Source organism: Bos mutus, chromosome 19 (assembly GCF_027580195.1).
Source record: "Bos mutus isolate GX-2022 chromosome 19, NWIPB_WYAK_1.1, whole genome shotgun sequence".
In the NCBI taxonomy this organism is placed as follows: Eukaryota; Metazoa; Chordata; class Mammalia; order Artiodactyla; family Bovidae; genus Bos; species Bos mutus.
In genome coordinates this window covers 40,675,932-40,689,977 of record NC_091635.1, presented here as the reverse complement: position 1 = coordinate 40,689,977, position 14,046 = coordinate 40,675,932, and the positions used below count along the sequence as shown (strand labels likewise).

The 14,046-nt window shown below is 41.1% G+C and overlaps 1 protein-coding gene and 1 non-coding gene across 2 annotated transcripts in view; both read right to left on the bottom strand.

The window, feature by feature from the left end:
* The window catches only part of TMIGD1 (transmembrane and immunoglobulin domain containing 1), a 66,540-nt gene that overhangs the window by 28,869 nt on the left and 23,625 nt on the right, over positions 1–14,046 (bottom strand). The gene's annotated exons all lie outside the window — the stretch shown is intronic.
* Positions 8,670–8,827, bottom strand: LOC138983992 (small nucleolar RNA SNORA57). The gene has a single exon (XR_011461353.1). It is a non-coding gene; the product is annotated as a small nucleolar RNA SNORA57 (small nucleolar RNA).

Below are 14,046 nucleotides of genomic sequence, written 5' to 3'. Positions count from 1 at the left end.
TTCACCAACGGACAGCCTGCTCTTGTAGTGCATGGAGAAACTGAAGATGAGAAGCTTTATGTCAGATGGACAGACGCAGGCAGAGAAAACTCATGCGGCTTTCTCAGGCCAGCCAGACCCAAGAATGGATGTCACTTCTCAGCCTGAAGACCTTGAGCTACAAAATATTACATGGGAGACAGAGGGAAGCGGACTGACATTTTCCTGGCTGCTTTATATTACGTATTCCTGTAATTAAATCATCATTATTCCCAATTTCTGGACAAAAAGAACAGAGACCTGGGGGGTTTAATCTATTCAAGAATACATAGCTAGTAGGTAGTAGAATATTTTGTTGATAATTTAAAAAATTTTATATCCAAGAATGTGTGTGTACATGCATATCGTAAATCCACTCCTCAAAGCAACTCTTTTCAGACTTTTGCTGTCTCTTTTGGTAGTGTTTCTGTCTTTAACCAACAGACTTATTAGTATAGAATAATGAAGACAGTGATTTTTTTTATTTAATATTTTATATCTGTATAAAATATTTTTATATTATTTGAATATAAAATACCTAGAACAGTGCATCATAGCATATCATACATTTTTGTCAAAAAATACCAGCATTTCTTTTTAAAAAATTATTTTCTATTATAGTTTATTACAAGACACTGAATATAGTTTCATGTGCTATAACAGTAGGATCTTATTGTTTATTTTATACACAGTAGCTTGCATCTGCCAATCCCAAACTCCTGATTTATCTCCCCACTTTCCCTTTGGTAACCATAAATTTGTTTTCTATGCCATGAGTCTGTTTCTGATTTGTAAATAAGTTCATTTGTATCATATGTTAGATTTCACATATAAGTGATGTCATGTATTTGTCTTTCTCTGACTTACTTCATTTAGTATGATCATCTCTAGATCCATCCACATTGTTGCAAATGACATGATTTAATTCTTTTTTATGGCTGAGTAATATTCCACCCAACCATATATATACCACATCTTCTTTATCCATCCATTCATGTTAATGGATGTTTAGGTTACTTCCATGTCTTGGCTGTTGTAAATAGTGCTGCTATAAAAAAAAATGCTGTTGTAAAAAGTGCATGCAACTTTTTGAATTAGAGTTTTCTCTGGATATATGTCCAGAAGTGGAATTGCAGGATCGTATGTAACTCAATTTTTAACTTTTAGTTTTGGACTTCCCTGGTGGCTCAGAGGTTAAAGCATCTGCCTGCAATGTGGAAGACCTGGGTTCGATCCCTGGGTCGGGAAGATACCCTGGAGAAGGAAATGGCAACCCACTTTGGTGTACTTGCCTGGAGAATCCCATGGATGGAGGAGCCTGGTGGGCTACAGTCCACGGGGTCGCAAAGAGTCGGGCACAACTGAGCGACTTCACTTTCACTTTCATGTAACTCAGTTTTTAGTTTTTTAAAGATTTTTGTTTTAATGTGGACCATTTTTAAGGTCTTTAGTGAATTTGTCACAATACTGTTTCTGTTTTATGTTTTGGTTTTTTGGCCACTAGGCATGTGGGATCTTAGCCCTGACCAGGGATCTAACAGGCACCCCCTGCATTGGAAACATAGGCTCTTAACCACTGGACCACCAAGGAAGTCCCTCAATTTTCAGTTTTTAAGGAACCTTCATACTGCTTTCCATAGCAGCTGCACCAATTTACATTCCCACCAACAATGCATGTATACCATCATTTCTTGATTTATTAATTGACCTCCTGTTGTGAGAGAGAAGGATTTAGTGCACTTAACATTTCCTTTTCATCTCCCCAGTTGCTTCCTGCTAAAGTTTCTTTTTAGGAGTGCAAGTTTTTATTCGTTTATTTTTAAATTTATTTTTAATTGGAGGATAATTGCTTTACAAGGTTGTGCTGGTTTCTGCCATATAGCAACATGTATCAGCCCATAAGTACATGTATATCGCTTCCCTCTTGGCCCTCCCTCACCCCTCATCTCACTCCTCTAGGTCATCACAGAGCACCGGGCAGAGTTCCCTGTGTTATACAGCAACCCACTAAGGTTTTATCAATATTTATAACTCCTCAGCTGATCATCTTGGTAATTAAGTAATGTGTGTACTCCTTCTTCATTTTTTGTTCCGTAACTATGGATCATATCTTTGGACTCCATCATGAGAGTCTTGATCTCAAAGAAGATCTGCCTGACTTGAAGACCCAAACACTTTGCAATCCACACTGAGCCTCCCACACTGACTCCTTCTGGACCAGTGAAAGTGTCTCTGCCTGTTTGGGGGAATATATTTTAAAATAATTGGCACTGGGAATGTATTTTTATCTACAGGCATTCTTGAACCAGTGTATACCCGGATAGAACAGTCTGAAGATAGTGGAGTAAGTTTATCAAAGTAAAGTTGCTTAGTTCAGAAGCATTCCAAAAAATGTGCACAATCTGGAATTTTGATGGCAGGTTATAAAACTGCTGAAACTTTCCTGTTCCTTAAGGTGAATTCCTGCTTTTCCCACAAGGCAGGACTTGCATTTTACAATAGGGATACTTTGAGCCTAAGAAACTGGTGGGCATCTTGGAGTCTCCACTGCTGTCCTTGGCACAAAATGCCCCAGAAACACCCTATACACATGCCCTGAGGCAAGTTATTTCTTGGTATGCCATGAAAAGGAGAGTGGGAGCTAAGCATAGCCCTGGCATAAGCCTGGGTGTGGGTTTCACTAGAGAAGGTCATTGATACCGCGGAGCAGAGGCCGTGAAAGGAAAACAGACATGGCCTTTGTTTCCCAGGGGCCTCTGTTTGGCATTGACCCACACAACACAAACACTGTCCACGTTGGTGCTTGATACGGGTTTTTTGTTTGTGTCTTTTCCCTGCCTATTTTCAGAAGACAGATTTGCTTTTATCTGTACTTCCTTGTCCCCGGCAGCTCCCACTCCCTGTTCTTAAAGGTCTTTGCTGGCTCTGCATATCTGAGTCAGATGGACACTTGACCTACAGATCGTAAACCTGTCAGGCCTTTGGACTCAGGCAGCACCCATGGCAGACGGCAGGAGTGCTCAGGGTCCAACAGTCTCCCGCTCGTTCAGTGACCTGAAGAGAACCCCAAGCATTAGTCCTTGCCCTGGGCTTCCCTGGTGGTCCAGTGGATAAGAATCAGCCTGCCAAAGCAAAGGACATGGGTTTGATTCCTGGCCCGGAAAGATCCCACATGCCACACAGAGCAACTGAGCCTGTGTGCCACAACTACTGAAGCCCGTGTGGCGAGAGCCTGTGCTCCGCAACAAGAGAACCACAGCAATGAGAAGCTGGTGCACTGCAGCTAAAGAATAGTCCCCACTCTCCACAACCTGAGAAAGCTTGTGGGCAGCAAGGAAGACTCAGCACAGCCAAAAATAAAGCAGTGTGTACATGTCAAAAGGAAAAGAAATGAATGAGAAGACACAATTTGAAAAAAAAGTCTAGTTCCTGTCCTAACCTGGCTCTGCTTCTGCAGTTCAACAGGTGCATCAAGCTCGCTATAAATTACCCCCATAATCTAGACACAGCCAGTCAAGACACAGCCATCCTAGGTCCTCACCTGTTACCACCGGGAACCTGGCAACGTTTGCTAAAGCTTTTTGCCCTGTACTTAAGAGACGTTGTGCAATTCAGTGCTATGACCTGAACTGCGGCTCAGGTCATAGCAGGACTAAATGTGAATTGTACATGTTTAGGATCTGGACATGAACATACAAGTCACATTATCAGTTAGGAGTAACAGGAAAAAGTAGGCATGACTCCAACAAAAAGGCAAATTTATTTCTCTTCCATACATACAAAATCCAAAGATAGTCATCCCAGGATTGGTGTGGACTCTCAGAGTGTCCTTCTTTCATGTTTCATCGTTCATGAATTCTACTCTCAAGGTGACCTCATGGTTCAGTTTGGCTGCTGGAGTTTCAGTCATTACATGCATGTTCTAGCCAACACAAAAGCCTATAGAAGGGTACACTGCTTTCCCATAGGGCTGCTTCCTCAAAATTGCTCACACCAACTCTTTACTTTGCTTGTACCAACTACTGCTTATACTTCATTGACCAGAACAGTCACATGACCACATCTAACTGCAGGAAAACAGATCACTGTTGTCCTTACTCCAGGTAGCCATGTGCCCAGTTAATAAATAGGAATTTTGTTACTAAGGACAAAGAGGGAAATAGATATTGGAGGGCAAACAACAGTCTCTCATACCTGGTAGAGCAGATCAAGAAAAGACTCACTACCCTAATTCAAACCTCTTTTGGTCTCCATGAAGTGAAGTGTTAGTCCCTCAGCATCCAACTCTTTTGTGACCCCATGGACCGTAGTCCATCAGGCTCCTCTGTCCATGGGATTCTCCAGTATTCTCTTGCCTGGAGAATCCCATGGACAGAGGAGCCTGATGGGCTACAGTTCATGAGGTCACAAAGAATTGGACCTGACTGAAGCCACTTAGCACTCACGTATGCACACATGACATGTGGAATCTTTAGTTCCCCGACCAGGGACTGAACCTGTGCCCCCCAGAAGTGGAAGCTCAAAGTCCCGTGGACCACCAGACCACCAGGGAAGTCCCCTGACACATTTCTTACAAAGCGATTAGGGCAGAAGGGATGGATGTCACTTCTGAGATTAGGTTACAAAAACACTCTGGCTTCTGTCTTGTTGGCCTTCTCTCAGCCACCTTGTTGTGAGATGCCCTGCGGAGGGGAGGGGGCAGGTTGTGGCAGGGAACACGTGGCAGTGAATGAACTGCCATCTCCACTCCACAGCCAGGGATGACTGAGTCCTGCCAACAGCCACCCAAGTGAGCTTAGAAATGGATACTTCCCCAGTCAAGCCTTGAGACTACTACTCCAGTGAAAAACTTGACCACTACCTCATGAGCAATCCTGAGTCAGAGTCGCCCAGCTAACCTGCTCCCAAGTTCTTGCCCTACAGCAACTATGAGATCATAAATGCTTATTGTTTTAAACTGCTAAGCTTTGGAGTGATTTGTTATGTGGCAATAAATAATTCATACAGCCTGTTTGGATCTTCTTAAGAAATTCTGCTGGTTTATTCTTAACTTTTAAAACTTGTTGCTATATGCATCTTGAAGTGGCAGGTTCAGGCCTTGCAAGAATGTGAACACAGAGCTGAGATAATCCACTTGAAAACAGAGAAATATCTCTGCAGGCATTATGAGCGTCGTCGGGAAGAAATACTATAAATCCCTTCCTTTATTTTAAAAAAATGTGTGGGAGGGCCTTCCTTCAACAGACAACATGCCTCCATTTAGAAAAGCAGAATCTTGTTCCTCCTCACTAAGAAGACATTCACTCAATGGTGTGACCTGCTCATATTTGCAATCTTCACTCTTCCCTTTATCCCTGATTCAGGGTCAGGGTGCATGTTGTCTGCTGATTGTTCTCTGGGAATGAAGCAGAAGATTGGCCTTCAAGTGCAACCGTTTGTTCCTACCGTCACACCTTTCTTTGCTAAACATGCGGCCAGGTTTCCATCAGTACCGACTCCACCGTGTATTTTCTCACAAGATAAGTATTATAGATGAAAAGTTTCTTTTCCCATAGCATGCATCTGGAGTGATAAATAGAATTAAATGTCATGGAGCATTTTCCCCTCATATATGTAGCAAATATACGTCAAAGGCTGATTTGTACATAGCACACCAGCCGTTTCCTTCCTTTGTGATGGGAAATAGCTTCCAGGATGCACAGATGACAGTAATTGTTCTTTCACATCATATGCTGTTGAGTTTTTGCAACAGCCTAGACTGTATTTTGGAGAAGGCAATGGCACCCCACTCCAGTACTCTTGCCTGGAAAATCCCATGGACGGAGGAGCCTGGTAGGCTGCAGTCCATGAGGTCGCTAAGAGTCGGACACGACTGAATGACTTCACTTTGACTTTTCAGTTTCATGCATTGGAGAAGGAAATGGCAATCCACTCCAGTGTTCTTGCCTGGAGAATCCCCGGGATGGGGGAGCCTGGTGGGCTGCCGTCTATGGGGTCGCACAGAGTCAGACACGACTGAAGTGACTTAGCAGCAGCAGAAGCAGCAACAGACTATATTTTCTTGGGCTCCCAAACCACTGCAGGTAATGACTGCAGCCATGAAATTAAAAGATGTTTGCTCCTTGGAAGAAAAGCTATGACAAACCTAGACAGAGTATTAAGAAGCAGAGACATCACTTTGCCAACAAAGATCTGTATAGTCAAGGCTGTGGTCTTTCCAGTAGTCGTGTAAGGATGTGAGAGTTGGACCATAAAGAAGGCTGAGCACCAAAGAATTGATACTTCTGAACTACGGTGCTGGAGAAGACTCTTGAGAATCCCTTGGACAGCAAGGAGATCAAACCAGTCCATCCTGAAGGAAATCAACCCTGAATATTCATTGGAAGCACTGTTGCTGAAGCTGTAGCTCCAATTCTTTGGCCGCCTGATGCAAAGAGCTGACTCATCGGAAAAGACTCTGATGCTGGGGAAAATTGAAAGCAAAGGAGAAGGGGGAGGCAGAGGATGAGATGGTTGGATATTAATGGCATCATAGACTCAGTGGACATGAGTTTAAGCAAACTCCAGGAGATGATGAAGGACAGAACAGCCTGGCATGCTACAGTCTGTGGGGCTGAAAAAAGTCAGACACAACTTAGCAGTTGAACACAACAAAGACACAATAAAGGACTTTTGTTTACTTTCTCTTCAAGCATGAAATGTGTCATTAGCTTCAGGTTTGGATTGCTATCTAGTTGGCAATAGAATGATTTATAGCCTTGTTTGGCTAAAGAAAGGTAGATTTCATTGCTATAGAAACAATGTTGCCATAGTTCTGATATTTTCTGTCTGCCTTTAGAAGCAAAATTCTTCCATTTGAAAAGTTCTTCTTCTAGAAAAGAAGTATTATTTCTTTACTAGAGAGGTCACATTTGTTTGAAAATGACAATAAAAAAATAAAGGGTGGCTTTATGCTCAGATATGAACAAGTTCATAAACAATACACTGAGAATAGAGATAAGTAACTTGCTAGCCCAGAAATAACCAATTTCATACACTCATCATCCTTTTCTACTATATACACTGTTATCTTTGGCTTACTTGTGCAAATTAACTGTATTTTCAGATGCTTATTCTATAATATACAGAGTCATAGCCTATATTTTCATGAGAGTCCTGTGCACTATTTGACTTTTAAATTCTATTCTGATTCATGGTATCACATTACTATATTAATGATTAAAAAAAAACTTCAATAATAGGTTTATTGATATATAATTCACATAAAATTTGCCCTTTTAAAGTATGCAATTCAGGGACTTCCCTGGTGGCCAGTGGCTAAGACTCCACGCTCCCAGTGCTGGGGGCCCAGGTTCAATCCCAGGTCAGGAAACTAGATCCCACATGCTGCCACTAAGAGTTTGCATGCTGCAACTAAGATTTGGCATAGCCAAATAAATAAATATTTTAAAACAGTGTGCAATTCAGTGGTTTTCAGAATATTCACCGAGTTGTACAACCATCACTATCTAATTTTAGGGTATTTTTGTCACTCCAAAAGAAACCCTGTGTGCCTTAGCAGTCACTCACTATTTCCCCCTTCCTCCAGCCCCTGAAAACCACTCATCTACTTTCTGTCTCTATGGATTTGCTTATTCAGGACATTTCCTATAAATGTAATCACTCAGTACGTGGTCTTTTATGTCTGACGTCTTTTACTTTGTATGATGGTTTCAAGATTCATCCATGTTGCAGCATGTATCATTACTTCCTTTCTTTTCATGGTTAAATATTATTCCTCTGTGTGGATTTACCACATATTGTTTATTCATTCATCAGTTCATGCACAATTAGGCTGTTTCCACTTTTTAGCTATTGTGATTAGAGCTTCTGTGAATATTGATGTACAAGTTTTTGTGTGGAAGTATGTTTTCATTTCTCTTGAGCATATACCGAAGAGGGGAATTGCTGGTCATGTTTAACATTGTTTAACATTTTGAAGAGCTTTCAAAATGACTGCATCATTTCACAATCCTACCAGCCAGTATGAGGGTTGCCATTTTTCTACTTATTAGTCATCATTTATCACTATTTTTTCTCTTTTAGCCATCCTGGGAGGTAGAAAGTGGCATCTCATTGTGGGTGTTTGGTAACAGTTTTATTGGCTTATAATTCACCTGCCTATAATTCACCCATTTAAAGTGCACAATTCAGTGGGTTTTAGTACATTCACAGTTGCGTAACCATCACCATAATCAGCTTTGAAACATTTTTGTCATCCTTCAAAGAAACTCTGTACCTTTTAGCAATTTCACTGTGGTTTTCATTTGCATTTTTCTAATGAGTAATAATGTGGAACATCTTTTCATCTTATTGGCCATTCGTACATCTTCTTTGGAAAAATAGCTATCCAAGTCTTTTTTTTTTTTTTCCGGGCTCGCGCGCAGCGAGCACGTAGTAGAGCGGGCGTTCACCCCCACGCGCGTAGCTCCTCCCCGCGTCCCCGCTATCCAAGTCTTTTGCCAATTTTTCAGTGAGTTATTTTTCTCTTTATTGTTGAGTTGTTAGATTATATATCCTAAACACAAATCCCTTATCAGATAAATGATTTGCAAATATTTTGTGGGTTGTCTTTTCACTTACATTTATTTACTAATTTTTCTTTTTCCTGCTTCTTTTCTGATACCTGAGAACAGAACCAGTAGACCAGAAGCCGCCAGTACCAAAGACGTGATGCTGAGGGGACCAGAGTCTTACCCCTTTCCTTCTACTCCGAGCACTACGGGAACAAGGACTGCAAGTGCCATCTCTGCCAAGACATACATGGAGGGCGCCTTTTCACTTTCTTGGTAGTGTTCTTTAAAGCGCAAAATTTAAACATTTTGCTGAAGTCTGATTTACTTATTTTTTTCTTGCATCGTTTGTGCTTCTGGTGTCATATCTAAGACAGAAAGATTACTCCTATGCTTTCCTCTAAGAGTGTCACTGTTTGGGGTCTTATATTTAGGCCTGTTACACGTTGTGAGTTAATTTTTTGCATACTAGGGTGTGAGATCAGAGTCCAAATTCATTCATTTATATATGGATATCCAGTTGTCTGAGCACCATTTGTTGAAAAGCCTATTTTTTCTCCATCAAACAGTCTTGGCACCCTTGCTGAAAATCAGTTAGCCAAAAATGAGAAGGTTTATTTCTGGACACTCAGTTCTAGTCCATTGAGCTATGTGTCTATCTGTATGCCATTACCACACTATTTTCATTAGTGTAGTTTTTGACTAGGTTTTGAAATTAGGAAGCATGATTCCTCCAGCTTTGTTCTTCTTTTTCAAGATTGTTTTGGCTATTCTAAGTCCCTTGTATTTCCATATGAATGTTAAGATCGCCTCACCAGTTTCTGCAAAAACGGATGCTGATTTTTTGATAGGAATTTCATTAGATCTGTAAGGCAATTCAGAGTAATGCCATCTTGACAATATTAAACATTTTGATTCGTGAGTATGATGTCTTGCCAATCATTTAGATCATTTTTAATTTCTTTCAGTATTTTGTAGTTTGGGTGTACAATTCTTGCGCTTCTTTTGTTAAATCAGTTACTAATTGTTTTAATTCTTTGATGCCATGGAAATGGAAACTGTTTCCTTATTTTCATTTCCTTTTCCTTGGAATCAGTCTAAAATCTCTGTTTTTTGCTGCAGCTTTTAAGCCGTTTCTGGTTCCCAGTCTTCTTTCCTATTTCAGCCCCCAAGCAGTGCCAGTGTTTCTGTCGGAAGCAGAAGCAGTCAGAAGCAGCACTGCCTCATTTTGAACTTGGGATTGGCTGAAAGCCGTCTAGCTTAGCACTGCTTCTCCAGCCCTGTTATAATAATCCATGATGTGTTATATGAAGCAGGGCAGAACAATCAAGTGCTCTAAGAACAAGCTCTGGAGTTAAACCACCCAGACTCCAATCCACCCACTTCCACCATTTACTACATAGTGACTTTGGAGGAGTTATATAATCTCTGTGTCTCAGTTTTATCTTCTGTAAAGAAAAGGGGATAATAATATTATTTCAGAAAGCAATGAAGATTAAATTAATATATGTAAAAACTCCGAACAATACTAGGAAGAAGTAAGTTCTGTAGTATTTGCTTTTATTGTTGTTGTTATTATTTTATTTATCCATTTATTTATCCATTTATTTTAAATCTGAGACTCAAACCCAAGCATTGATGAATGATAATATAAGGTAGGAAAGCCATAACTGGCAACTTACCTGCTAAGGTCAGGCCATGTCCTGTAGAAAGAATGGCCCAGGCCAAACACTAAGTTATTGCCATCAGCCTCCTGGCAGGAGAGGATCAGGATCAGAGCAATGCTTTACTACAGTGATCTTCAAAAGGGCACGTGTGCTCTGTCCTGGGGGTGCAATAGATGCTGCCCTGGGGTACAGAAAAAAATACTACAATTTTTTTTTAACTAAACTTTACTGAGATCTAACATATGGACTAATGCTGGTAGCCAGATGCTGTTAGCTAACTTCTCTGTACACGAGTTGTATCTTAATGATAAGAGAAATCTGAGTGGAATTTGTGTACTCCAGTTTATCACTATTAACACCATTTTCATAAAAACAGAAACAGGGACTTCCTCGGTGGTCCAGTAGTTAAGAATCTGCCTTCAATGCAGGGGATGTGGGTTTGGTCCTTGGTTTGGGAACTAAGATCCCACATGCTTCGAAATATAACTAAGACCTGGCTCAGCCAAATAAATGAACATTTAAAAAATGTTTTAAAAAACCCCAAGCCCCCCAGTTTTTAAGTGATAGAGTCCTTATAATATTGTGTAAAGAGATGGGGAGCAACAGTAAAAATCAACTGTATCAAATAGGTTTGGGACTTCACTCGTGGTCCGGTGGTTGGGAATCTGCCTTCAAATACAGGGGACGTGGGCTTGATCCCTGATCCAGGCAATGAGATCCCACATGCCACGGGTCTACTGAGCCCATGCTAAGACCTGACACTGCCAAATAAAAGAAACAAAAAAACAAACAAAAACAAACAAAAAAATAGATTCACCAGTCATTTGAGGGTGAAAGTGAAAGTGTTAGTTATTCAGTCGTGACTGACTCTCTGCTACCCTGCGGACTGTAGCCCTCGAGGCCCCTCTGTCCATGGAATTCTCCAGGCAAGGATACTGGAGTGGGTAGCCATTCCCTTCTCCAGGGGAATCTTCCCAGCTCAGGGATCAAATTCGGGTCTCTTGCACTGTGGGCAGATTCTTTATTGTCTGAGCCACAAAAGACTGTGCTACCTAGCAGCTATTAAAATAATAAATACATTTATTTAACCAGTACCTTTAAAGATAAGAGTTGTAAGAGTTGGACTGTGAAGAAGGCTGAGCGCCGAAGAATTGATGCTTTTGAACTGTGATGCTGGAGAAGACTCTTGAGAGTCTCTTGGACTGCAAGGAGATCCAACCAGTCCATTCTGAAGGAGATCAGCCCTGGGATTTCTTTGGAAGGAATGATGCTAAAGCTGAAACTCCAGTACTTTGGCCACCTCATGCGAAGAGTTGACTCATTGGAAAAGACTCTGATGCTGGGAGGGATTGGGGGCAGGAGAAGGGAACAACAGAGGATGAGATGGCTGGATGGCATCACCGACTCGATGGACATGAGTCTGAGTGAACTTCGGGAGTTGGTGATGGACAGGGAGGCCTGGCGTGCTGTGATTCATGGGGTCGCAAAGAGTCGGACACGACTGAGCGACTGAACTGAACTGAACTGAACTTAAAGATAAGATGGTGTTAACAATAAATGTTACTGCTTTTTCAAAGACACACTTTTTATTGAGAGAGCATTTTATTTAAAATGCCTGGAAATGTTTCCATTTTTATTTTATTCCTGAAATTAATACAACTGTATCATAGCCTATGAAAAATTTAATTCATATGCTTAAAAAATTGGAAACAGAATCTTCTAACCTATTAGTATTCCAGACATAAACTTATAATACCTTGCCCTTTAAAAAAAAAATACTTTATTTGACTGCACCAAGTCTTAATTGTGGCATGCAAATTCTTAGTTGAGGTATATGGGATCTAGTTCCCTGACCAGGGATTGAACCTGGGGCCCCTGCATTGCGAGTGTGGAGTCTTAGCCACTGGATCATCAGGGAAGTCCCCAGACGTGACATTTTAAATGAAAAGGAACAGATCCAGGAAAATGAGGGAATGAAAAGATAGAAGCAAAAATTTTGATGAGTAATAGAAAGTAGAAAGAAAGGAAGCTCTGAGTTGTCAGTGACTAAACTTGGAGGAAGAAAAAGTTCTTGGGGGTGAAATAATGGGTTTCACTTTAAATACGTTGAGCTTGAGTGCCTTTTGGAACATGAACTAAAGGATCTAAGGAGCAGTTGAGAAAAGACAGTGACTAAAAATGACTTTTTAGAGAAGTTTTACAGTCCATATGTTTTACAATTCTGACATATATTGCTGTAAAGATAATATGCATTCATGGGAACCAACAGATTTGACTTCTTAAAATATGAATACCCTTTAAGACACATACAGCTCTTTTTTTTCCTTCAGAACTTCCCACTATAGCAAAAGATGGGTGAGAGAGAGGATTAATGTGGAAACACTGCTTTGGGAAACTTTGGTTCCAAACCCACTCTACCATATAGCAGTGAGGCAACTCTGGGGATTCATTTAACTTTTCTAAGGCTTGGTCTAATCTTTATTGAGTGATGGTCAAATCATATTTGTCTGTAGAGTTATTGTGGGAGAAGGCAATGGCATCCCACTCCAGTACTCTTGCCTGGAAAATCCCATGGACGGAGGAGCCTGGTAGGCTGCAGTCCATGGGGTCGCTGAGGGTCGGACACGACTGAGCGACTTCACTTGCACTTTTCACTTTCCTGCATTGGAGAAGGAAATGGCAACCCACTCCAGTGTTCTTGTGTGGAGAATCCCAGGGATGGGGGAGCCTGGTGGGCTGCCGTCTATGGGGTTGCACAGAGTCGGACACGACTGAAGCGACACAGCAGCAGCAGCAGCAGCATAGTTATTGTGAGTACTGAATGAGCTAATGTGTAATAAAGTTCTTATGTCATTGCTTTGTACAGTTCTGAAGCATTAAGGTTAAATAAAAACTAGTTCTAAATATTGCTTGGTCCCTGAAGTTCTTGGAAAACAAACGGACTACTGTGATATCTTTTATCTCAGTCTACTATATCATTATCTACACATTCACATGCTTGTAAAACCTGGGCCTTGTGGTATGTCTGTTCCTAAATAAATATTATTTTCTCCCCTTCAACTTTGCTGTAAACAGTGGCACCCATGTAGCATATGGTGGATATTTTTTAATGTTATTACTTAATATGCTTAAGTGTGTACACATACTCGAAGACACACACCTAAAGGTCACTCACAAAGTTTTTGGTATTTGAGACTTGAACTGAAAAAGAACATTACAAGTCCCATAGTTGGATTATACTTATAACAATAATTAGTATGCTTATGTTCTGAACTCAATATTTGTGTCCTCCCCAAAATTCATATGTTGTCATTTTAATCCCCCATATGATGATATTAGAAGGTGGGGCCTTTGGGAGGTGATTAGGTCAGGAGAGTGGAGCCCTCATGAATGGAATTAATGCTCATATAAAAGAGACTCCAGGAAAAAAAAAGAGAGCGGCTCCAGGGGACTGGTGGTCCATTGGCTAGGACTCTGCTCCCAATGCAGGGGTCTTGGGTTAGATTCCTAGTCAGAGAACTGGATCCTGCATGACGAAACTAAGACCCGTGAGTGCTAAGTAGCTTTAGTAGTGTTCCACTCTTTGCGACCCTATGAACTAGCCCGCAAGGCTCCCCTGTCCTTGGCATTCTCCAAGCAAGAATACTGGAGTGTGTTGCCATTTCCTTCTCTAAGGGATCTTCCTGACCCAGGTACCAAACCCACAACTCTTATGTCTCCTGCATTGACAGACAGGTTCTTTACAACTAGCTCCACCTGGGAAGCCCAACTAAGACTCAGCATAACCAAATAAATTTTAAAAATAAAAA